This window comes from Nanorana parkeri, unplaced genomic scaffold (assembly GCF_000935625.1).
Source record: "Nanorana parkeri isolate BGI_ZX_2015 unplaced genomic scaffold, ASM93562v1 scaffold573, whole genome shotgun sequence".
Classification (NCBI taxonomy): Eukaryota; Metazoa; Chordata; class Amphibia; order Anura; family Dicroglossidae; genus Nanorana; species Nanorana parkeri.
The window spans coordinates 373,634-398,390 of NW_017306841.1; positions in this window are offsets into that span (position 1 = coordinate 373,634).

The window sequence follows — 24,757 nt, forward strand, 5'->3', positions numbered from 1 at the left end:
TGCTTTGGCACATGGACATGTGCGTATTGGAACATGTAAACGCAATAGTGCATGCATGTGAGCATACGGGCGCATGCTCGTTAGCGTACAGGCGCACACTCATTAACGTACACTCTTCTCTATTTAAACTGACAGAGGACATGATCAAATTGCTGAGTGGTTGTCAGCTTGCGCCGTGTGCCCTGTGTTCTGCATTCCTGATCTCCTGTGTTTGAACCTGGCTTGTGATCATTGACTCTGCTTCCTCCTTCTGATTTGGTACCTCGACTCTCTGCTCTCCCGTGTATGACCCTGGCTTATGATTCCTGACCTTGATCCTGTTCTGTGATTCGGCACTTCAAGATTCTGCTTCTCGTGTATGACCCCGGCTTGACTCCTCCAGCACTCTGAGCCACTTCATCCAGCCACTGCTTCACCGGCCCCACACCTGTTGCCTGATCTGGTTCCAAGAGGTCCTGTTGTCATCCTGGTCCTGCAGACTCTCCAGCTGGTCCAATGCACACAAGTGCCTCTCCACAAACTGGCCATCCACCAGTACCGGCGCCTGCGCCTCTCCCTATCCTTACATTCCCTGACACCACCTCCAGAGGTGTGGGATGCAAGGTGCACGGGTAGCCCTCTTCTCAGTTGGGTCTCCATTCAGGTACGTGATAGCAGCTCACTTCTTTGCAGTGCACACCTGTTCCCTAATCAGGAAATGTTAAGTAGACTGCTGGGAATCAAGCCCAGGTTTTTAATGTTTGTCAGGGAATCAGGGGTGTCACCTCTCCTCGGGGCCACCGGGTACAGTGTAGGGCACGGGGTCTCCTTCAGCCAGGCAGAGCTCCTGGTGCCAGGGTTGCGGGTGCGCATAAGCGAGATGCGCGCCGCGCGTGTGTAGTGGATGGACTGCACGCGCAGGGTCACGCGCTTGGCGCGCCTGCGTCATGCCGTCAGGTGCGAGCCTTGCTGGGGGAGGTTCCCAGCACACACCTTCCATTCCTCAGTCCTGTCATTGGCTCCCTGATGGAGAAGCCTCCTGGTTGCCTCGGCGACCAGGGGGTGGTCTTTATTCCACTGGCTATAAAAACCTGGTCAGAGCCCTGGCTTGTTGCTGAGTTATTCCACCTCTATGGTGTGATCACCTAGCCTCTTTGTTGGTTCCTGCTGTCGTTTCCTGACCCCTCATCCAAACTTCCTGATTACCGACCCCTTGGCCTGTCTACCGCTTTTGAACCTTAGCTGCCTGCCTTGACCCGGACTGGACATGACTACACATTTGGATTGCCCTCTTGTACCTCGTTCTTTGGATCTTCCGGTCCGCTTCATGCCAGTGAGTTCCTACCCCCGCTGTGAATCCGCGGCACCGCCTGACAATGTTGCTCTCTGCAGTTTGTGCATTTTTATTGGTGGTATAGTATACTGTGTACTTACAGGTTACCAACTCTTAGTACACCTACCATGTTTCCCCGAAAATAAGACAGTGTCTTATTTTTTTTTTTGCACGAAATAAGACACTGGGTCTTATTTTCGGGGGATGTCTTACCTGGCTGGGGGAGGAGTGGACGAGGTCCCGGAAGGCGGCGTGCTGTTGCCGGTCCCGGCGGATGTCGCTTCCATTGTGCGCGTGTGCGTGCGGGAGCTGCGGGCGGGAGCTGCGGCTGGCGTGTGGGCGGGGCAGGAGCTGCATCTGTAATATAAGACCTACCACCGAACTAGGTCTTATTTTCGGGGTAGGTCTTATATTACAGAAATCCCTGGAGATAGTGCTAGGTCTTATTTTCGGGGTAGGTCTTACTTTCGGGGAAACACGGTAGAATCAAACTGCTAGCAAAGAAGGGTAACAGTTTGCTCTAGTCTTCTAACCATTCGTGATAGGTTTACTGAAGCAGAATACCAAAACTGTCTCCCTCAGCCTCTCCACCCACAGCATCAGTGTGCCATAAGTGGCTATGGTGTCTGATCTTGTTAGTGTGACACTAAGTGGATTGGGATGGGAAGGGGGTAACACAAGATCATTGAATTTGAGGCGGGGGAGCATAAATAATAAACCTACAGTATTTGGGTAATTCTTTTGTTAACTGAGTACAGAAATTCTCTTTTAACTTTATTACCGTGGTCATACATGGCTAGATTTAATAGTGTGGGTCGTTTTGACATTTTGCAAATTGCACTTTTTTTAGCACTCCATCCCGCTCTTCATAAACAGCAATATTTCCGTATTTTCCTGCAGCAACAAACAGGCTGGGGAGAGGTGATTTTTATTGAAACGTTTACGTCTCGCACTTTTCCAGTTATTAAAACGTCGCCTTTTTATAAGGGAATAAATTGTTTTGCTTGTTCGGCAGAGTTTTGACATTTTGCTTTTGAAATTAAATACAGAATGCCGTGAAAATGAAATAGAGTTCAATATAAAACACTCCATTAGAAATTACAGCCCGGCTTGACTCTTTGCATATGAATATATTACCTCGAAGATGAAAATTGGATCTTGAAAAAGTTTGTCGCAGTCTCCCATCTTGTAATGTTAATAAGGGCAAACCTTCCTCCTATATAATATGGAATTAATCCCGAGCAGTCTGAAGAAGCTTTGTTAAGCTTTCGCATGCTTTGGATTTTTTCCAATATAATTTAAGATGAAAGCAAAATATACTGTTATGAAATATATGTCAAGGGCATAGCCAAAGAAGACTGTGGAAGGCATAAGCTTTCCTGACGGGATCAACGGTTGGCTTGCAATGTTTTCTACTGAAGAAGTAGACGTGAACCTACTGTCATTGACAGCTTGAAGCAAAGGGGGATATCAAGGTAAACAGTCACTTTTTTTAGGAATTGTAAGTCTCTTCATCATTATTATAATAATTGCAGAAGCCCTGGGGGCCATGCCAAAAAGAATATGAAACAAAATTGGGACTTTCAAAGTCAGAATTCTGTGTTTAAAAGTCAGAATTCTGTGTTTAAAAGTCAGAATTCTGTGTTTGAAAGTCAGAATTCTGTGCTTAAAAGTCAGAATTCTGACTTTTAATCTCAGTATTCTGACTTTGAAATTCTGTGTTTGAAACTCAGAATTTTGACTTTTAAAATCAGAATTCTGAGTTTGAAAGGCAGAATCCGGAGATTAAAAGCCAGAATTCTGAGTTTGAGACTCAGAATTTTAAACACTGAATTATGATTTATAAAAACAGAATGCTGACTTTTGTACTCAGAATTCTGCTTTTTAATCTCAGAATTCTGACTGTGTTTGAAACTCAGAATTTGGACTTTCAAAGTCAGATTGAAATTCAGAATTTTAAACACTGAATTCCGATTTTAAAAAACAGAATGCTGACTTTCAAACTTGGAATTCTGACTGTTTAAACACAGAATGCTAACTTTAAAACTTTTTTTTTAGCATGACCCCAAGGCTCTTCTGTACAAATGCAACATTAACGAGAGGACAAAATCTATGATCTTTTAAATCTAGGAATTTTGATTGGCATAAAAGTTAATGAACTTGAAACCCAACTCCAAATGTCTGTGAAGGTTCTCATTCATCCAGGTCATGGTATATCTGTAAAAAATAAATCAAGGCAACTGGACTTGCTTTAGTTTTCTTAAAGACGTTTCGCTGTTCATCCAACTAGTTTTTTCATTTCTGTTCTGAATTGAGAAAGCTGGTTGGATGACCAGCGAAATGTCTTCAAGAAAAATACAGCAAGTCCAGTTGCCTTGATTTATTTTTTACAGATATACCTCCATTTTCTTTTTTTTTTATAGTTTTAGATAGAGATGCTAAAGTTAGGAACTCCAAGCATTTTTAAGATTTAACTGTGTTTAGTGTCACTTTAATCCAATCACCTTAATCCAATATGTCATGGCATAAATGAGAACCTTCAAAGACAATGTATAGCCTAACTCCAGGCTCAGAATTCCTCCATATAGCCCTCTACCCTGTTAAAAAAAATGTGTATAATACCTTTTTTCCAAGTGTCTTCAGTCTGGTGATGTCACAGGTCCTCTTCACCCTCTACCTCCTCCAGCACTGAGCTGATCTGAAATCCTGCAGAGAGCAGCAACACGTCATGATGTGGTGCTGCCATAGACATGTGCATTCGGATTCGGACAAACCTACAAATCAATGAAATTCAGTTGATTCGGCGGTTCGTCTGAAATAACACATTTTTTATATGCCCAAAAATATACTAAGACGATATTCTAGCATATAAAAATGCATTATTAGAATGCACGGCGGCTGGAGCGTTCTGCGCATGCCCACCGCCATCTTGGAGGAGGGGTGCATAACGTCACATGACGCCACGTCATGAGTGATGTTATTCGTAGAACGAGCGGTGGCCAGATCGTCCGTCAGCGTGTTCTGCGCATGCGCACTGCCATTTTGGAGTATATCTTGATATACACCAAGATGGCGTCCACATATTCGGGTGCCACCATCTTGGTGTATACCTTGGTGTATACCAAGATATACTGCAAAATGGCGGCATGCATGCATAGAACCCGCTGGCGGCCGATACGACCGCTGCTCGTTCTGCAGTTTCTTTGTGCGGTTTCAGATTCGGAGGCTCGTTGCCTCCGAATCCGAAACAAATTTTTTTGCCCTGCACATGTCTAGTGCTGCCCTCTGCAGTATTCTCTTGTGAGTGCAAGGTGGGTGGCAAAGCCTTGACATCCAGGGCTCACAGGAAGTGGTTGGATGACGCTGGGTGTCATTATTCTTGAAAGAGAAGCAACACAGTATCATTGGATCGGCGAGTCTCTGGGGACAGCACTGGAGAGCGGATGACTATAGTAGCCAGAGCTGCTTTTTTATGAGCTGCCAGGGGATCCATTTTTAGGTTATTTGCTCAAACTGGAATTGAGTTTTACACCGCACTAATTCCTATGGATTACTGCACTTTGGACACCATCATTGCTTTCTGCGCCTCCATATTAAATGAGTCTGACAGTTTTACCAGTAAAGGGCAAAGTGGAACAGAGTTTTGGTACACAGCCAGCCACACAGCTCTGTGCATTCTGGGTAAAACAGGGAACATTCCAGAGCTGTAAGATAGGATCTGTGTCTCAGTCTATGATATCAGTTGGACACACTGTACAGTTAGTGGCTTTCCTTGCTATCACATTTTACATTTTCCAAAGAACAAAAACTGTATTCTCCAGTGAACAGAGACCGTCTGTTCTCATATTCCATTTTCTTTTATGAGGACACTTTGAACTTTTTTTTATTCTACTGGGACTTTTATTTCCACTGGGTTTCTATAAAAGATGATCACATGCAAACAAACCCAAAATAGTTTATGTATCAGATCAACAGGCAGCAGGGAGCCTGCGACTCCACAAATATCTGGTAAATATGACCAGTAAATACTAATCTCTTTGTGTGCAAAATGACCTATTGTGTTATTTATTTATTTATATGAACCCATAGATTCATCTGAACATTTCTTGACCTATTAATTGGCAAGATTCTGGTTTTCATGTCATCGCTCACCCCAAGACATCCTCTATCCCCTTTGACTTTCTTCTGTATATAGTTAGGTAGCCATCTTGAGCTTAGCGTGCCATGCACTTCAGAGACTGTGGGGAGCTGCTAGCCAACAAAACCTCTTAAAGTAGGACTATGGCCCCCATAAAAAAAAAATGTGCATCTACATTTACAGTTTTTTTTAGTCCCCCTCCAAAGTCTCACTAATACCTGGTGAGCCTACCAGTGAAGTCCACCTAATGTAGCTTCCTGTGATGGTGTGGTAATGATGTTGCACTGCTCCTGTACTGTATCCAGAGCAGAGTTGCCACTCTAGTGTAGGCTACAGTGACCAGATTTTCAAAATGAAATCCGTGGACATTTTTTTTTTATATTCACCTGATCCCTGGATCCAACGACGAGCACAACCTCCCATCTTCCACGCTGTCAGAAGCTGCATACAGCGTGAGGTGGTTACTATTTAAACCGCAGCGCATTGTATGCAGCTTCTGACAGGCTGCACTATTAGCATTGCGGGAGCTACGCAAAATGCGCAGCAGGCTTCCCCGCTATACTAATAGCGTATCTTCTCAGAAGCTGCATACAGCGCTCACTGGTTTAAGCTTCTGACAGCATGGGAGATGGGAGGCTGCGCTCGTCGGTGAATCCAGAGATCAGGTGAGTATAAAACATGTTTTTATTTTTATTTTATGTTCCCAGGGACATTTCCAGGGACATATTTTGTTTAGGGACGGTCTCCTCAATTCGGGGACTGTCCCCAAAAATCGGGGATGAATGGTCACCCTAACGTAGGCTGTACTTGCTTGCAGCAAAAAATGTTGCAGGGGGTGGCTATCAGCATCGTCACTGCTGATTAGCAAGTCTGTAACTTGTCAATCAGCATCTGGCCACACCTAGGCCTTACCACTGTTTTTGGATTGATAGCACTGGCTCAGTAAAGGAAGCATGTTGTTTACTTTATGAGACTTGTGCATCCAATTTATTTATTACAGGTATTGATATAGCACCGTAAATTAATGCTCTGCTTTACATATTATTTATTCACATCATTCCCTGCCCTCAAGAAGCTTACAGTCCAAGGTCCCTATCTCATATGCACACATACAAGGGTTAATTTAGACAGGATCCAATTAACCTACCAGCATGTCTTTGGAGAAACTGGGGAACTATGAGGAAGCCTATGTAAGCACAAGGGGAAAATTACAATTCCATGCACATGTTCTGGCCAAACCTGGGTCATCAGGTCTTCCAGTAAGAAGTGCTAACCACTGAGCCACTGTGCTGTCCAGTAGTAACTGACATCGGGACTTGGTTAGACTGTTGTACAGGAGCCTTTAGTTGTATTTAATTTACATTGTTTCTGCCAATATTGATTTATGAACTCTTACAGACTAGCAATTAATAGAAATGAGTGGGTTTTGCAGCTTTAGGACATCCCATCCTGCTGGGATATAGAAGGCTTGGGAAAGCAGAATAACCAGGCCAACTCTAGAAGCTGCAGGCAAAAATAGCAATTGGGTCCTTAGTGTGTAATTTATCTTATATCTTTATAAAGCACGAGCAGAGGGAAGTGTTATCCCAAAAAGCTATTTATATAGCCTATTTACTTTGCCTTGGATCCGTTTCATTCTATAAATAAAGTAGTAGTGTGATGGTTAAAAGTGGAACTGAACTCAAATTGTGAAGATTTATTATGACATAGGGGCATTTATAAAGTTTATTGTGCCTAAGCAGTTCCTGAATATTCTACCCTTTTCCTGGAATTCCTCCTGAACATAGCACTGCACATCCTGTCATATAAGAGTACCTAGGCACTCCAATGTCTATAACCTCATATCTGTATATCTGCAGTGTGGGATCTCAGGCACTGCTGCCTCTGACTGCAAGTCTTAGGGGATATGGATCTGGTGATGTCACTATTGTGCTGCTCACTGTTCTTCTTGCTGGAGGCTCTGACATGAGGAAGCAAAGCCCCGCCTCTACCAAGATGGCTACCTCCACACAGAAACACAATGTATTTGTGTATGAGCGAGGTATGGTAAGTCAGTAATAGGGAAAGAGCAGCTGCAGGGAGACTGTAAGCAACGATGGCAGCTAGTCATTTGCCATTTGCCTGCATTTTGGGCACAGCTTGTAGAGTTCCGTTCCTTTAAAATTGGCATCACCTACAGTGCATAAAGTTTATGTCCAACCAAGCCTTTTTTTTGTTCTGCACAGATTAGGAAAAGATTAGATCCTTTACCAGGTTATTTGGGACTACATTAGAGAGATTCTCCTTTTCTTTTCTGGTTTCACCACACAGGAAGTGAGGAAAAATCTAAAACAGGGACACAGACAGCAAGTCCGATCTCAAACCAATACCCTACAACATATGCAAGTGTAGCCCCCATCACCTTCTGTGATGAGGCTACTAGACATTTAGTGATAGCCAGGGCTGTGGTGCATGCTGGGATAGGGTACATATACTGGAGGGATTTGCCATGTGCTCAGACTAGCCGGGACCAGCAATGGAATAGGGGTGGGTGCTGTTTAGCCTGCCCCCCAGGCTAGGCCTGGGGGTGGGCATAGGCAGGTGTGAAGGAAATGTTTCCCTGAGTCCTCCAACATGGAGGAGGCCTGTGTTGCTGTCAGAGGAAGAGACCCAGGACCAATGATGGCTCTTGAAGTTCCTGGAACCTAAGGACTTCAGGAGCATGGCCGGTGTCTTTCCTGTTTGATGATCTGTATTTATCCTTACTTATCTGCTACTTCAGTTGCCATCCACTGCCTCCCAGGTGGATCTACACTGAGATGCCAACCAGGTCTGGTGAGTCTGGAGCCTATGTCTGTTACACCCTGGATGTCTAGGATCCCTATACCCTCTCTCCCCAGTGAAGATGTTCAATAAAATGTATTCTGCATTATATTACTGGAGTGGGCATCAGTTTGTGGGCACCAGAAGAAGGGCGGTTAATGCCAATGGGTGGGCAGCTGAAGATGATACCCTAGACAGACTAGAGAAAAAAACGGGCATTCAGCGGCTCCTTCAGGGGTGAGTGCTACACAAGTAACAAGAAATATTTACTGAATTCAATATTAGTGTTTAAAAAAATGAGCAGCACATAAATATTATAATTTACAAGACTGAACTGTGTTATCCATAACACACTGTTATGGGCAATAAAGAGGATTTTAGTACATCTGAAAGAGAGACAGCTGTGTAAATATTATGGCTCCCAAAGGAGATGTTTCCCTCCAATATAAGGCCATCTAAAAGCTATGCACACTTCCATTACATGTAGATAATTAAAGTCAAAAAATGTTTTCCCTCCCCCCAATGTTAATGTCAGCACTTACCTTAAATGATGTCTCTTAATCCGATCTTCTTCTTTCCTGATGTTTTTATCTGTCCCTCCAGCAGTGCGGCGGCTCTCTGATCCAGCGCTGACTCCTCTGTCCATGCAGGCACTTCTGATCCCGCGGTGTCTGCATGCGGGTGCACACGTCCATAGACTTACCTTGCGTCTCTGCTGGTACTGCGCATGCCCCCCCCCCCCAAGATGCTTTGCGGCCGCCCGAGCAGTTTTGGATTCTTGGACGGGAGCTCGCGGCAAAGACGGGGTAAGTTTAAACTGCGTTTAAAGCTTGCTAGCAGTAGATATATGCAAAAAACCCGGAGGGTTTAGAAACCCTTTAAGCTTTATCAAATACACAACGAATAAAAATAATGCACAACATATTGCTCAGTTCCAGTATGTGATGTATGTGTAGAACTGACATGATTCAATATAGGAAGAGTTATTTATTATGGTGCCACCTTAAAGTGAAAGTTAAATCTTAAATACGCATTCAAGTACCTCAACTATTAACAAAAATGTAGCCTATTTGTGCATAACAGAGCTGTAGATCCTCAAATCATCTCTGAATTGGTGCTGACACTGTCCTTCCTACTGGAGGGGGGCTACTTTTGTTCCCCATGGTCCCTGTGTGTTGTAAAGTAGCCACTGCTCCAAGCTCGCTTCTGTGATGGACTGTAACTTCAATACAAATTAGATTCTGGTCAACCAGAATCCATATACAGTAGGGTTTCTACAAAGCTTCCAGTGAGATGTTAGAGAAAGGGCAGATTTCGGAAGTATAAGAGGGAGCAAATTGATCAGGTCATAGCAATTCACTGCCCCTCTGGTGAGGTTATGAGAGATCCTGGGATGGGTATACTGACAGTGTGTGGTCTCAAGATGACAGATAGTAGTCAATGTTGTCTGGGAAAGCTTGCTGAAGAATTTCACTAGGCATGTAGATAATGCTCATCCCTTTTTATTAGGTGCTAACTTAATTTGTTCCACTTGTGAAAACCTGAATGACACACAGTAAGTTTAACTCATACAGTACATTTTGTTTGCAGTGCACAGTCAGATTTAACCACTTCAAGACCAGGTGTTTAGACCCCCTTCCTGGCCAGGCCATTTTCCATTGTTCAGCGCTGCAGTACTTTGAATGACATTTATTCCGTCATGCAAATAATGGACATCGTTTTCGCACGTATGCGCACCCAACTCCTGTTTGCATGCGTGTATGTATGGGGGGGACTTTAAAAAAAATGTATTCTTTTTTATGTGTAACTTTTAATTTTTTTTCCCCACTTAACTTTATTGCTATCACATTCTGACACCGGAGATCGACCGGAGCGAGTTCGTGTACCGATCTCCCTATGATCCCCTGTCAGAGTGGCACTATGCTGGTCCCGGGCTCGCACCGGGCACAGCGGAGCCCGTGACCAGCGTGACAGCGTGAGAAGGGGGGAGCCGCGGAGGGGGGCGCACATACCGGGACCTCATACAAGCGATCCGCCTGCTCTACAGCCAGCGGATCGCTTGTATGTTAACAGGCATTGCTGCCTGTTTTTAAAAATCGGGCATTTCCCGCTCGTGCGAATCTGCACTAGAATTCTGAAGGGGACTGGTGAGTCTGGAGTCTGTCTATTTTTCTCATGGATGTCCTAAGCCCTTAACCCTCTCTCCCTATTCAAGAGTTCTAATAAAAGTTCTTCAGCATCATACTTTTGGCCTAGATCTCTGCTCTAGTGGACACTAGAAGAGGGGCAGCTGGTTGCTAAAATCCCCTAGACAGGCTATGGATGACCCGGGTATTCCAGCGGCTCCTTTGGGGGATGAGCGCTACACATGCTTCTCTCAAGTTCAGTAACCGGAAACTCTGACTGTCCTAATAGAAAGACAAAAGATAGTTTGAGCTCCCCCATATTAACGTACAATGCAAGAAGCCAAGCTTCTAGATCTTTAAACCTTTAATCGCTGTTTAAATCTAGTTTACAACTGATAAAAAGATCGGCTTGCACAGTACAGACATGTTATGCTATGTGAATGAGAAACATATAACAATATATAAAGTAGATGTTATCCCAATTTGGCTGCAAATTTGGAAATACACTTTAAAACAAGACATGAGCCAGGAGTCTCGCTCTTCCCCACATCTAGCACTCCATCAACATTACAACCCAACACTTCCATAACTTTCTTATGCCCAATACCCCTGTTATCACCATATACTTTTCCCCACATCCAACCCATCTGCCCCTCCCTTCACATCCAACATTTCCACCCCCCCATAATTCTTTTACACTTTCCCCAACACCCAATACTTCTCTAAACTCATTGCATTTCCTGCACATCCACTCATTTATTTACATCCAACTATGCATCCAAATGTGTCCGAATTTGAATTTTGGTTTTTGAATTTCGGATCCTGTCCGAATTTCGTTCAAAAACTAAACTGAATAGGACATGTGATTTTTCTGGCCAATCAGATGTGTTTTTCCGTTTAATGCATTCAAATGGGTTTGAACACAAATTTTCGTTATGGCAACATGGTAGCAAGAAAAGTCACATGCCGTAATGAAAATTCGTGTTCAGCATATACATATAATACTAAAGTTGAGGCTCCAAGACCCGAATAGCATTCGTGATCCGAATTTCTGAATACAATTTGGAAATTCGCTTCCCGAACGCCATTCAGGTCTGGGAGCCTCAGCTTTAATAATATATGGCTCCCAGACCCGAATGGCATTCGGGAGCAATTCGGAACCCCAATGCTTTTCCGGTCTGGGAGCCATATACTGTACATATATTACTAAAGCTGAGGCTCCCAGACCCAAATGGCATTCGGGAGCTACCGAATCCCATTCGGAAATTCAGATCCCGAATGCCATTCGGGTTTAGAAGATTCAGCTTTAGTATTAATATCTGTATACGGTTTTCTGTTGTACTCGCAACGAATATTCGTAAACTTATCCGAAACTAACGAAATTCAGATTTCATCCGAATCCGAAACGCGAACCAAATTGAATTTTGGATCCGAATTCCGAAATAACGAAATATCCAAACTGAACCGAATTTTTCCGCTGTGTACATGTCTAGTGGGCAAGCCACTTTCCTGCCTTGTTTCTAAACCCCTTTATCCTAATAAAAAGGTAAATTACAACGAGGATGATCTATAAAAGTATAAGGAAAGAAAAGAAAAGAAAGGAATATGGAGATGCATACTACAAAGATCTAATTGCAGAAAGAAAGAAAAGAGACATCTGATTGGTTGCTATGGACCACACTTTTTTATACACTAGGCCTTTTATATGCAAAATGATGTGCCCACTTGTGTGAGCATTATGTAATGCCTACACATTACGTCCAACTTGCCAGTGGTGCTGGAACTGAGATTGCTTTGTAAGTCCTGAAAGTATTCCCATATAACTGTTATGTGTTGTAATCAGCAGTTATTGTCATCACGCACAATAGATGAAATGTATATGTCAGCCAGGATCACCCTACATTCTGTGGGTTTATATATGCTCATGGTTACATAGCTGGCATTCTCAGCCCTGAGTAATAAATTGGCAGCTTACTTACTGGAAACAGCCCTCACTTACTGGAAACCACAAGGCCTTCGTGTATAACAGTGCATGGTTTTCTACAATGGACGTTCAATGCATTGTGGGCAATGAAAGAATCCTATGCTCTTCTTCACTTTGTGTGGCTCACACATCTATCCAGTATGGCACCTAACTTTTATTTGTAACTTAAATTAAAAATTAAAATGTATCTTTGCAGCCTTTTTGTGTCTTATTTCCTAATGCTTTACTCACTTTTGTCACATAGAAACTGAGATAATAAATATTAGAGGGCTCTAGCTTCTCAATTTTGTTAAAAATAGCTTTTTGGGTTATGTTCCATTTCCTTTACATGTGCAGGGAGGAGGGGAAAGAAGAGAATACATATAATTGAGGACCCTAATTACCTATTTGCCCACCTTTAATATATATGTCATCTTCTCTATGTGAGTGAACTCCCTAACACTTTGCTCGGATACATCTCAGATACTCAGTGATAAGGAAAGGGATACTGGAGGATATCTTATCTGCTCAATTTCCTTTGCTTGTTACTTAGCATAGCTCAATCTAACTATATCACTGGGTGATTCAGTGGCAGAGTCATGTGGGAGAGCCTTCCATTTACCTCTGTAGAATCGCTTACTCACTGGCCTCGAATGCTGCTGAATCTCCCTCACTAGTGGGCGGGCAGCAAGGGAATGACATCTTACTAGCTAGGGAGACAATTCCATAAAGACTGATCATCTTAGCAAACCTAACACTGGTGAGTTGTCACTCAAGGGTCACAGGTGTGACATCAGCCTAATACTTCTCATACTCACTTAATCTCCTTCCTGTGTGAGAAAAGCGATTAAATGTACTAGAAAACGCGACCCACAACCCAACATGTTTCACCACTACAATGACTTTATCAGGGGTAAATTAAATATAAAAGTGCAAACCAACTGTGAATTGAAAACCAGCTATAGCCTAACTCCTTGTTCTTATAGCAGCTGGTCTAGGAATTGTAGAATACAAAAAAATGCAGCTTAGGCTGCCCCTGCAGTAATTCCCTTCCACAAAACGGACCCCATTTATAATGGAGAGTGGCTATCACTATCTACTCTCCATGGCTGTATAATGCAATTTTGGTCTACACTTTGGCATGTATTTTACAGCCCAATCAAAAAATGCAGGCCACAGTGTAGAGAGTGTGGTGTCTCCCTAGGTGTGCTCAGTGTTCTGGATTGAATGGCGACTAGCATCATTCAACTTGGAAGACCGAGGACATGTTTTGGGTGCAGGGCATCATGGACCTACCAGCTAAGGGGGGAGTCATCATGGCACCATGCATTTACAGAGTGAAAACACATAGGAGCACTGAAGTCATCATGTCAGCACTGAGGAGAAGCAAAGTGGACCCTACTATCCTGTGACTGGGGAGATACATGCTGGGGAGGAAGAGGGGTGAGAGCCCAGAACGTGGAGTTGGACTTTTAGAACAAAACTAAAAACAGACATGGCCTCCCATAAAATCTTATATAAACTTTAACATGGTAATGTAATTTAGAAAGTCATTTTTAAATCTGCAGCTTTCATTAAAATATTACCTGGTTATCCTGCCATAAAGGTCTTTGCTTAGGTACTTCCTGTTTTATGGTAACAGCATTGTATCCCTGTCTCCCAATTGTGCATCTGCATTGTCATGCTGTCACACGGGCTTCCAGCAGAGACTACTAGTAGCCATTTGACCACAGGTATCATCCACTGTTGTCACCATCAGGAAAGACTGAAAAATCCCTTGCAGCCATCACTGAAATGCATACAAGTAGAATTGGGAGTAAAAAGTATCAGCAGCACTAAAACACATATTTTATTAAATGCATGCAATGGTTATGCTACATAGAAATGTTGTTTAAAGTGCGTTACATGTACTTTAAACTGTTGTGTGTGGGTAGCAGTAATGATATTAATATTCTCTTCTTACTCCGGCACTACGGCATTGTGTGTGTTCCAGTTCCTAAGAATGGTCACAGGGGAAGGTTTTACATTAGTGGATGCTCTGCCTCTCGTCGCCTGCTGGCAGTATTGCATCAGCAGCGGACTTTCAGGATTGTATATTTTCAGAACTGGCATTAAACATGCCATCCGTTCATCTACCTTGCAGAAATGTTCCCTTTCCTGGGTGAAGGCTTAGCTGGAGAATGATAAATGGCGGTTCCAATGAATAAGAGTCCTGGATACATTATTAATGAAGGATTCTCTACAGGCAGAATAACAGAAGAGACAGTGCAGCTAAACTATGCTCATAAACACTACAGATCTTCTTTAAAGTGTAACTCCAGGCAACAGGGGAAGACAATCTGTAAACTACCAATGCTACATTGGAAAATGGCTAAGTAGCATTCCACGCTAGTAGATTGGCGCTGAGATCTTCCAGTGTCGTGACAGGACCAGCAGAGAAGCAGAAGAAGGGGTTTGTTATATCTGTTTATTAAGAGCAAAACATACCTGTTGATCCTCCTAGAAATCCAGTGAGCTCCTAACACCCCGTATAAACACCCCCAATACTCTGCAGTGCTACCTCAAGCTGCAACATTAAAATGACTAAACTCTAGAGTTAAATCTTAAAAATGCATTCAAGTACCTTAACTAGTAACAATACTGGATCTTATTTGTGTATCACTCAGCTGTAGATCCTCAAATCATCTTTGATTTGGTGCCGACACTGTCCTTCCTTCTGGAGGGGGGCTACTTTTGTTCCGCATGGTCCCATCATGGGAGTGAGCTTGGAGCGGTGACTACTTTACAACACACACAGGGACCATGGGGAACAAAAGTAGCCCCCCTCCAGAAGGAAGGACAGTGTCGGCACCAAATCAAAGATGATTTGAGGATCTACAGCCGAGTGATACACAAATAAGATACATTTTTGTTAATATGTAATAATAATATTCATCGCCTGAGCTAAGAAAGGAAGATGGAGGTGGGTGCCTGAGCACGATGCTGGCCAGAGCATCCAGCTCAGCTCCCGGCAACCAGTGACGCCACTGGCTGCCAGGTGCTCCGCGTGTCAAAAAGGGGTCGGCAGGCACACTGCAAACCTTCTGCCTGCAGCCACCCCACATGACCCAAAGATATGCCGTCTGAAGCAACAACCTCAAGCTGCCTCATTGTAGGGACAACCCTGGATATATTACAACTGCAAACTTTTGAGAGAAGAAAAGGTGCAAGTAGGCACATCTAGAGTTTGTTAAGGCTTAACATTTTCTTGTTTAAGTGATGGGAACTGCAAGCATGAAAGTACTTAGAGTCCAACCAAAACTTTCTTTTATGGTTACAGCAGGGAAGATTTGATTGATCCTTGTCAAGTTTTTATTGTTATCTGTGACGTTGTAGGGTAGATTTCTCTCTAACACGCACAAAACTAAAACATTTGTTAACGTGAGGAAGGTTTAGAACTTCTGATAGTGTCTTATTGTTGTTTGTGCCTTCCTTTCCTGGTGACATCCGCTCCTCCAATTTCTTCTATGGGTGTCACAGGGACAGGAAGTGAAAAACTCTGCAATAGGTTCATGGACAGAAATTATAACCTGACAGACATGCATTTTTCTTCCTGCAATAGCCAAAACCCCAAAAATAAATAACTGGAGTTAGGCTTTTGATAAACTGGCATGCTCCCATTAGCCTGTGTGCTGGAGGTTCAGCTGCACCACAGCGTGATGTGGAAAGGCCAGTTAGCACTGTTCCTAATCCTAGCCTTCCCTCTTCTAGAACCTAGGGACTGTATAGTCTGCCACCTACATACAAACCTTCTAAATCATTCAACCAGCATGCCGGGACAAGTAGCCCTTTGAAAGCTACAGGCCTGCAATTTTATTTTACTTGCTGACGGGATAAAGTAAACATCGCCTACCCCACACTTTAATCTTACATGCCTGCTCCTAATCTATCTGTATATATGTCTCCCAGAACTCTTGTCTCAGCACGTGTCATGTACAGAAGGGGGTCGTAATGAATAATGAGCCATCGGAATGTGAAGTATGAGGAAGGTCGGGTTGGCACAATGCCCACAATGATTTTACAACTAAACACCAATACTAATGGCATTGCAAACTAGTCTATCAAGAAAACCCATAGCTGCTTTTTGGGGAAATAAAACTTTTTACTGATATTCATAGACACTGACTGCGAAAGTCCCCATGGCAGAAAAACATGTTGGGGCTTACCTTCAGTGTCTGACACCATTGTTCACAGCTCTTCTCGGGTTCTGCCTGATACTGCCCTCAATTTTATTTCATCAATGGCCTGCAACGCATCACTTCATAGCCCTTGCGACTGGCTTCAGTCACCATATCTCATTCATTCAGCACGGGGGGGTCCCCGGTTCGAATACTGGCCAGGTCACTATCTGCAAGGAGTTTGCATGTTCTCCCTGTGCTTGTGTGGGATTCCTCTGAGTACTCCGGTTTCCTCCCACATTCCAAAGACATGCTGGAAGGTTAATTGGCTCCTCTCTAAGTTGGCCCTCTATGTATGCATGTGAGATAGGGACCTTAGATTGTAAGCTCCTTGAGGGTGGGGACTGATGTTGGCGCTATATAAATACCTGTAATAAATAAATAAATAAAGTGGCTGCATATGTGCCACCTACTTTTTTGTCCTGGTTATTGAGCCTTATAAAAGTTTCCCAGCAAGTAAAGTTAATCTGTGAATTCATAAATGACATCCAAGAAACATTGTATGCATACCAGCGTACTGTCCCTCATTTGGAAGCAAACCCCTCTGTCCCTCTTTCCTCCTCAGTTGTCCCACTATCTGGTCTGATGTACAGATAGCTATGACAATGTACTGTTTACTTCATCTTATCTCTTAATTATCTTTTTTGCCATTTGACAAGCCAGCAAAAAGGAAAGGTGATGGTAAAAAAACTATTCTGGTTTTAACCAATCATTTTTGGCATATAAATACTTAATGGTAACTGGGGGGTGGGGGGTGGTAGGGGGTATCAGGGGTGTGTCCATTGCCTAAATACATTATGCTGGAAGGTGTCCCTCTTTATCATCTCAGAAAGTTGGGAGGTATGTGCATGTGTACCGTGGTCCAAAAATGGACGCATGATTCTTCATCTTTTACCACTCTCTGTCCTTCCTTTCGCTATCCCTCACCCTCTATATTCTCTCTCTTTCTCTCCTGCTATCTCCATCTGGCTCATTTTTCCTTTTACTTCCTTCTCTCCCCCTCCATCCCCATCTCTCCTTCCCTTGTTGGCAGCAAATTGAACATTTACAAACAGCTTCATTAATGCAGCTCATTAGGGGCAGGACCTGCAATGAAAATCCATCTGCTCTATGGATGGGAATTCAGCACAATGCAATGCTACTAAACCTTCCATTAGCATCAAAACATGTCATGAATACTGCCAAGGCAGCAGCAGATGATTTATTAAAGCAGAAAGATGTTATACTACTGCACCGAAAATGCTCATGGTGGGTGGGTGGCAATGGCTGGCGGGGGACTTGCTCTTCGAAATCTAGAGGAAGGAATGTTTCACATGTATCCAGCTCAGATAAGCTCTAGAAACCTTTATGTGTACATAGGGAAAAATTATTAACGGCAGCATTGGCAGCAGAGGAATTAGGTGGCATCTGGCCATGCTCAATTTGTGGTCCGATGATCCTTTACAGTTCTCTGCTGTGAAGCTGTGCAGTAAAGCTGCTGGTGGCGATTGATACCCTTGCTCATGCATCCCCTATGATTGGTCATGTGACATTACACATCATGTGATCAGGTTCAGGGGATGCATGAGTCCTCCATTCTGCAGCACTAGGGTTCATCTGACAGCAATTGTATTGTAAAGCGCTGTGCAAACTGTTGGCACTATACAGTGGCGTAACTAGTGACCTCAGGGCCCCAATGCAAGAATCCATGAAGGACCCCCCCTCCCCCCAAGAAAAAAACAAATTATATATATATATATATTTTAAACAAAATTTAGACAAGGAAAAAAAAAAAAACACTCTCCTCTTTCATGTCCCCAGCTCCTCATTAAATTGTAGGGACAGTAAGCAGGAGAGTGCCCTCTAAAGGGGCTGTGTGGCCAACAAGGGTGAGGGAGAGCTTCAATAAAGGACACCTATATATAAAGGACCGAATGCCGTCCCTTTCCATCCCTCGGTGTTCCCCAACTGCTCTTGTCGCCCTCCCCCTTCCCATGCTTACCCTCTACTATTAATGTTAGACCTCCTCCAGGCAGGGACTACACCACCTGAGGAAGCTGAAATCCTATTCACTAAGCTGACATGCCATGGAGCACTCTATACACATTGTGGTGCTTCATAGGACCTTATGGAGAAACTGTCCACTAGGAAACCTATACAAAGATGGTTTCTCCATTATATCCTAGGAAGAAACCACTGTGCACATAAAAAGGGGTATTTATGGGATGCAGAGGGAGAGAGGGGAAGTTGAGGTACATTAAGTCGGAGGACAAGAGTACCTCTAATGTACCCCAACTGCCCCTCTACATGCCATAAATACCCCTTTTTATGGGCACAGTGGTTTCTTCCTAGGATGTAATGGATATATCATCTTTCTATAGGTTTCCAAGTGTCCTTAAAGTCCGCTTAAAGGACAAGAGTACCTCTACATTAATGTACTCCAACTGCCCCTCTCTCCCTCTACATCCCATAAATTCCCCCTTTTATGTGCACAGTGGTTTCTTCCTAGGATGTAATGGATATACCATCTTTCTAAAGGCTACCAAGTGTCCTTAAAGTCCGCTTAAAGGACAAGAGTACCTCTACATCAATGTGCCCCAAGGTATTTATGGGATGTAGAGGGAGAGAGGGGCAGCTGGGGTGCATTAATATAGAGACACTCTTGTCTTTTAAGCAGACTTTAAGGACACTTGGAAACCTATAGAAAGATGGTATATCCATTACATCCTAGGAAGAAACCACTGTGCCCATAAAAGGTATTTATGGGATGTAGAGGGGCAGTTGGGGTACATTAATGTAGAGGTACTCTTGTCCTTTAAGCGAACTTTAAGGCAGGGGCTCTGGTCAACAGTCTTCACTTGGGGCCCATAGATCTATTGCTTCATGATTCATGATTAATGGCGTGTCTGTGTATAGTTATTGTGATGTATGATATGACAGTGTCCTATTACATGTGTTGGCCTGTGCCAGCCTGCTAGAACATTAGATAATGTCTGAATATTTATGGACAAACACCTGCTCTGTACACAGATGAAGTTGCGTTTAGCCAAGTTTAAGCTTTTTAGTCATGGTCAGATGATCGCATATTAACTGGAAAGCCGGAGAGTTTTGTGGGAACTCAAATGGTAATGCGAGTCTTTTTAAAAATGTTTTTGTACCGTATAAAAAGAGACAGTACGTAAAAAAAAATCCAGGGACACCCTGTAAAAAAAAGGATTTAACACTTACCTATCTAGCTGGCAGTGAACAAAATAGTCACCGCTTTGTGGCGCTGATATCAGTGGCATCACAAGGGGGTGTGACCCGCACCCGGGTGACACCATTGGAGGCCATGTTTTTGCCTGAGGAAGGGGATCCTGCGAGACCCCCGAAACATTGCATCAGTGTGATATGCTGCACCCACATCAATAAATAGATGTATTTGAATTGCAATTGGAGTGCCGGTGTCCCTGTTTCTATATACCATTGGAGGGGTGACACCAAAATGACTGACAGTCATTTTGGTGTCACCTCCTCTAAAAAGTTGGGCACTCGGTCCAAGAGCCCAAAAGTGTCAGGAGAGAGGAGGGGACCCGGCGGCATACCTCATCCCGCCGGGTGAACGTCCCCTCCTCTCTGTGCCGGTGTTCTATCGAAAACTCCAACTCATGGAAATCTCCAACTACCTCACTTCTGGTGCTCAGAAAGACTGGAGCTCTTTACAGTTGCGGTGCGCATGTAGAAATCGTCGAGTTTGCCACCTGCTGAATATTGTTAAAATGCAGCTGTACAGAGCTCCGTCAATCTTTATGTTTTACACTCTAACGCCGTCTGGTCGAAATCTCCAAATTGCAAGTACCCGGCAGAGAGGTAATTGGAGATTTCGACGAGTTGGAGCTTTCGATAGAACACCGACGTCCATCACTAAGATGGCCGGCTGCAGGAGTCACTTAGATGCCCGTGCATGCGTGATGATGTCACGCGCGTGCTGGATGACGTCACAGCGGGGGGTCCCCCGGTCTCCGCTCTGGGTGACACCTGGCCTCGGGACGCCCCTGGCTGGTATCTGACATTTACACTACCTGGTCACCTGTTGCACATTGTGGTTTCTCCCGCCGACCGTACTTCAATACAGGACACAATAGTAATGTAAGGGTGACTGGGAGGAACCACAGTATGCAGCAGGGGAGCAGGTATCCAACACAATGGATAAGTCAGATACCAATACTGCTCGTAGCTCTGCGAGTCAGTAAAGATTTACCAAACTGCCAGCTGGAGAGGTAAAAATCCTTTCTTTTACATGGAACCGCTAATTTAGTTTTTTAGCTTTGTGACGAGTTTTCTTTAAATATGCTATTTAAGTGAGATTTAGCTGTCTAGTATTTTTCACTTCTGGTAATCTATAAATACCACAAGGAATTTAAAGATACAAACCTGTCACAATTAGACATTAACCCTTGAGATGCGTATAAGAAACAGTCTACCTGAAGAGAGCTTCAAGATAATCTCCAAGCAGATAAAAGGATAGAAATAACGCAGCTCTGTATTCATATTCATGTTTAGTACCTTAATTGGATCTGGTGTCAGCCTCTTGCAGTTCTTGTACAGTAGAGTTCAGACTGGGAGAGGAAGAAGTGGCACCAGAAGTTAATCAGGTGTGCTAGAGTGCGAGGGGGCATGCTGCTTTGATTATCTGGGATCTCCTTTTGATTACCTCTTGGTAATGCAGATAATGCAGGTATTCCCAAAGATGCCTGTGGTATGCCAGAGGACAAATCTTCTCCGCCGGGCTATTGTATTTAGACAGTTAACACCCGAATGCTTGAGCAGTGACTGCAGCTGCCTTTTGCCTTCTTAGTCAAAATTTGATGAGCCGGATGGTGTTGGCTTGAGTTTTAGCCGATTCACAGGAATTGGTTACATTTAAGGTGTGTATGGCCATCTTTACACCGTTGTCACCGGAACAAATGTCCCCTTTGGAAGATATCCTCTCTCTTCCTGTTATGGTGACATCTCAACATTTTGGATTTCCCATCACTTTTAGTCCTAGTGATAGTGGTCACAGGGAGTCAATCTACAGACAGAAATACAACCTTACATGAGTTCTAACCCTCTTCCACTCTTCAGTGTTTGAAACTAACTTTTCCATAGTTTGCAGAGATGACTGATGAAAAGTCTAACTGCCCTCCTTGGCTAAATGGCCAAGGCTGAGACCAAGCAGTCACTAACATAATACATGCTAATACCAGCCAAGCAGTGGCAGAGCGATCACCATAGTGACCCAGGCGGCCGCTATGGGGCCCGGGACACAGGGGGGCCCGGCCAAGACGAGGAACAAGGGGTACCCCTGATGCTGTGCGGGCTGCCTGGGTCGCTATGGCATCACAGGCTGCTGGCTGTCACTGGCGGCTGTGAGGAGGAACATGCCGCTGTCCAGATCACTGACAACCTGTCAGTGATCTGTGCAGCGGCAGGTTCCTCCTGACAGCCACTGCTGAGTCAGTGATAGCCAGCAGCTGCGGTGGAGGAGGTGGGCCCCGGCGTCGGCAGCGGAGGAGGAGGTGGGGCCCAGCGCCGGCAGTGGAGGAGGAGGAAGAGGCCAGGCCTGGTGACTGTGAAAGAGGTGGACTAGAAAAAATGGTACATGCATGAATCTATAACCGGCCTTTATAGCAGGGCGCACATTTGCTGGTTGCTGGGCCTCCAGTGCGTCCCTGCACCTTATCAGGAGGAGTTGGCTACCTCCAGGTACACTTGCATGTAATTTATCAACTTCATTAATATGCTCACACTTGGAGACTCGGATACATAGAGTTAGGACCACACTTTGCAGAGGTGCCTTGGCGCGGCAGTGTGGCTTCTACATATTTTTGGCCAAAAGTTTGTGCAACAAAAACCTCTGATTTTAACGCATACTGTTGACAGGGCTACTTGTTTGGTTGCAGGCTGGCTGGCAGGTTGAGGCTGGGGAATTTCTGTGTTTTGTATTGTGAAAGAGGTGGGGCCCACCGGCGACCGAGTAGGAGGCGGGGCCCAGAGGTGGAGAAGGCTGACAGCGGATCAGGGCTGACAGGTAAGAGGTGGGCAGGGGTTTTACCAGCACACCTGAGACCGTGCAGAGCCCACCATAGAGAGTCTATGGTGGGCTCTGCAGGGTCACTCTCAGGTGGGCTGTGTGGGATCTCAGATGGGCTCTGCAAGGGGCATAACTAGACATCACAGGGCCCCATACAAAATTTTGCTATGGGGCCCTGTGATTTCTAGTTTCGTCCCTACAGCCAAGAAAATATTTTGCCAGTTTAAAATCTGCCGTTGCCCTTCCAGAATCCTCTCTGGCTCGAGGACAGACATTGCCAGCTGTTTGCCTGACATTCTTTCTCTTCCTGTTGAATCATTGTTGGTGCTGACTTGGTATCAGCGTGCTTGGACAATGCAGAGAATGATATGTCTCGAGTCACAGGATAATTCACACCAATCACCAGCCGCCAGCAAGCGGCTCTATTTGCATTGGCTCTGTCTGCAGCTGCTGGAATGCAGAGCTGGAAGGATGAGGGATTTGGATGGCTTGGCACCTTGGCTCTGACACACAGTATTTAATTGATAAAACACCTGCTCGTGCTGGGAATGGCGCCAGGAATTGACAATAAGCAGTGGGTAAAACTGGCTGGCAGTGATGGAAGAAACTCATTCCAAACAGAAAAAAATGCTTCTATCGACATATACACCTTAAATCATCAGGACAGATGGACCGTATCCCGTATTTGCCATTTGACTCACAGCTCCCCGTGTGGTTAGAGATAAAAAAAAAGAATGAATGGGACCGCACAGGAAGCGCTTCTAGATATGTTATAAATAATACGTCACACTGGAGCTCCAGAAAATGTACTTTTCTTTTTTGGGGGGTTTTAAATAGAAAGAGGAAGTGTAGAACTGGGGTTGCCATCCTATTTGTTTTCAACCATGTTGATAAATGTAAGGTAATGCGCCTTGGGGTTAACAATAGGCAAGCGGAATACACATTATTGGGTACTGCACTAGGGAAGTCAGAAATGGAAAAAGATCTGGGGGATTATTGTAGACCACAGATTGAATAATAGCGATTTTGATGTACAAGATGTTCAAAGGTAATGGAAACATCAGCAATAAACTTTGTACGGTAAACTCCATAGCAAGGACTAGAGGCCAGCACCTAAAATTGGTGGAGAAAAGATTTAAGCACAAGGGGCTTAGGCTTAGGGGCTTCTTCTCAGTTAGAGCGGTTAGGGTCTGGAACTCGCTGCCGCAAGCAGTGGTATCAGCTCAGAGTGTTGAATCATTTAAAAATCATTTGGACAATTTCCTCATAGACCGTAACATACAGGGGTACAGATACCCGTAAAAAAGAACAAGATCACACAGGGACTCATACACACGCATACACATGCAGAATCACATACATACACGCAATAGGTTGAACTTGATGGACCTGTGTCTTTATTCAACAACACTATGTTGAACTTGATGGACCTGTGTCTTTATTCAACAACACTATGTAACCAACTTGTAAAACCTTTTTTTAATTGCTATGCAGATTGTTTACAACGAAGTGGGCTCCTAAACCCCTGACACTGTGACTGCTATGTGTCATCTGGGTCCAACTGGGTTTCAGGAGCACTGGCACTGAATTGCGTGAATGAAGCCTGAACTGTTTGAAGGCTTCATTTATAAACACTTTATAACCACATTGTTACAATGTATTTTATTTAGTGCATGTGTGCAGATCAAAGGCCTGCCCCTTGATCGCTGGAAAATGCCAGCTCAAAAAAAAAATCTTTGATTATAAAAAAATCTATTAGTAGCCCATGTTATTAATCTTAAGTTAAACCCAATCAGCCTACATTAACTCCTTCCTTCCCTTAGCTATTTTTTTTTGCTGTTTTCTGGGGTTGTTTCGAAACGTTTTATTTTAATCAATTTTAAAGTGTTGCATTTAAAACAAAAATACAAAAAATAAAAAATAAGCCTTTATTACATTTGTAAATACCTTTACTGTGCTTTCTACCAAGGCAACTGTAATGATCAATGGTTATATGGATAAGGCCAAAGGGCTTAAAGTTCATAAATGGTCATTTAAGATAGTAACTCATTGAAGGGACTTTATCAAAACCAGAGCAGACAAAATCTGGAGTAGCTGTGCATGGCAACCAATCAGCTTCTTTCTTCAGTTTGTTCAGCTGAGATTTTAAAATGAAAGAGAGAAGC